Source organism: Babylonia areolata, chromosome 18 (genome assembly GCF_041734735.1).
Source record: "Babylonia areolata isolate BAREFJ2019XMU chromosome 18, ASM4173473v1, whole genome shotgun sequence".
Taxonomy (NCBI): domain Eukaryota; kingdom Metazoa; phylum Mollusca; class Gastropoda; order Neogastropoda; family Buccinidae; genus Babylonia; species Babylonia areolata.
Window position 1 is genome coordinate 69,198,674 of NC_134893.1, and position 2,500 is coordinate 69,201,173.

The 2,500-nt window shown below is 43.6% G+C and overlaps 1 protein-coding gene across 1 annotated transcript in view; it reads left to right on the forward strand.

Moving 5' to 3' along the window:
- Window positions 1-2,500, forward strand: part of LOC143292332 (uncharacterized) — a 51,379-nt gene that overhangs the window by 34,322 nt on the left and 14,557 nt on the right. The window lies entirely within an intron of this gene.

Below are 2,500 nucleotides of genomic sequence, written 5' to 3' on the forward strand. Positions count from 1 at the left end.
TACAGGCAAAAGTGAATTAGTATGGCTGTTGTGTACAGCTGAAGGGAAACGTCAACCTTTGTGTATGGCTGTACTTCTCAGGACTCACTGCTATTCACTGTAGCATTAGAGGAACTGAAGTGAATTATGATGGATGTTGTGTGAAGGTGTTACGTGTATTGATCTGACACACCTGGGTATGGGATGAGAAGTCAGGACCTTACACTGAGGTATGAAATCACAACAGGTGTATAAAGCAGACTTCACACTGATATCAGGACAGGTGTTACATGAACCAGACCTCACGCTCAGCGGTGAAACCAGGACAGGTGTTATGTTGTGTGTGGCTAAACTCCATACCACTCACTGCTTTTCACTGCATCGTCAGAGGAACTGGCTGAAATTATCAATCATTATGATGGCTGTTGTGTGGGACTAAATGTCAGACATCTGTCTGAGCGCCTTGCTGGAACCACTATGCCAATGTGTCCCTCTGTTGGGAGTTCACACAACCACTGTTCCTGTTTCCACAGATAGGATTAATTATTTAGTCATTTGTTTTATGTTTCCTCCTCCCTTTTGTTTCGCTGGTAATTCATAACTGACCCATTAAACGAGACTTGCCTGGAAGTTGAAGCTTAATCGGAGTTCTACACAATGAGAAGGCGCCCAGATAGAATCATGGTTTGAGCTATCATGATCATGTCCTTAAGTCGTGGTGGAGAGTGAGAGAAAAGGGAGAAGAAGAAGAGGTGGGAACGTTTTGTCAGAAATGATCAGATTTTGTGGGTGGGGAGTGTGTGTGTGGCCTGTGAGGTTCAGTCAGAAATGGGTATAATTTGACTGTGTAGGTCTGACGTATTAGTTTCTGAATTGTGCAGCCTGTATTGGTCAGACCTTTCTGTGAATAGTGCAGCCTGTGTTAGTCTTGACACAGCTGTGTATGGAACGTGTTTAGGTCTGACACATCTGTGTATGGTATGTGGGTAGATCTGACACATCTGTGTATGTGCAACCTGTGTAAATCTTACACACCTGTGTATGGTGCTATCCTTGTAGATCTGACACACCTGTGTAAGGTGTTACGTGTATTGATCTGACACATCTGGGTATGGGATGAGAAGTCAGGACTGGTGTTATATTCACCAGACCTTACACTGAGGTATGAAATCACAACAGGTGTATGAAGCAGACTTCACACTGAAATCAGGACAGGTGTTACATGAACCAGACCTCACACTCAGTGGTGAAACCAGGACAGGTGTTATGTGAACCACAGCTCACACTGAGATCAGGACAGGTGTTACACGAACCAGACCTCACACTCAGTGGTGAAACCAGGACAGGTGTTATGTTAACCAGAGCTCACACTGAGATCAGACAGGTGTTGTATTCAATCAGACCTTTTTTTCTGAGGTGGTGAACTCTAGATGGTTGTCCCGTGAATCGGATTTCACACCAAAATCAGGACAGGTGTAAAATTAGCCAGTCTTAGACAGAGATCAGGACAGGTGTTGTATGAACGAGAACTCACACTGAATGTTTGTGAACTGAAAACAGGTTTTTGTATTCAACCAGGCCTTTCACTGAAAGTTTGTGAACTGAAAACAGGTGTTTGTATTCAACCAGGCCTTTCACTGAAAGTGTGTGAACTGAAAACATGTGTTTGTATTCAACCAGGCCTTTCACTGAAAGTGTGTGAACTGAAAACAGGTGTTTGAATTCAACCAAGCCTTTCACTGAAAGTGTGTAAACTGCAAACAGGTGTTGTATTCAACCAGGCCTTTCACTGAAAGGTTGTAAACTGCAAACAGGTGTTTGAATTCAACCAGGCCTTTCACTGAAAGTTGGTGAACTGAAAACAGGTGTTTGTATTCAACCAGGCCTTTCACTGAAAGTTGGTGAACTGAAAACAGGTGTTTGTATTCAACCAGGCCTTTCACTGAAAGTGTGTAAACTGCAAACAGGTGTTGTATTCAACCAGGCCTTTCACTGAAAGTTGGTGAACTGAAAATAGGTATTGTATTCAACCAGGCCTTTCACTGAAAGTGTGTGAACTGCAAACAGGTGTTGTACTCAACCAGGCCTTTCACTGAAAGTGTGTAAACTGCAAACAGGTGTTGTATTCAACCAGGCCTTTCACTGAAAGTTGGTGAACTGAAAATAGGTATTGTATTCAACCAGGCCTTTCACTGAAAGTGTGTGAACTGCAAACAGGTGTTGTACTCAACCAGGCCTTTCACTGAAAGGTTGTAAACTGAAAACAGGTGTTTGAATTCAACCAGGCCTTTCACTGAAAGCTTGTGAACTGAAGACAGTTGTATTCAAACTGAAAGGTGGTGGACTGGAAGACAGGTGTATTGAAACTGAAAAGGCAACGAACTAAAAAGACAGGTGTTGTATTCAACCAGACCTTTCACTGAAAGTTGGTGAACTCAAGACAGGTGCCATAACCCCCCCACCCCACCCCACCCCCTCGCCTCGTGAAACCAGATGCTTCCAATGCTGATCAGCAGAGGGA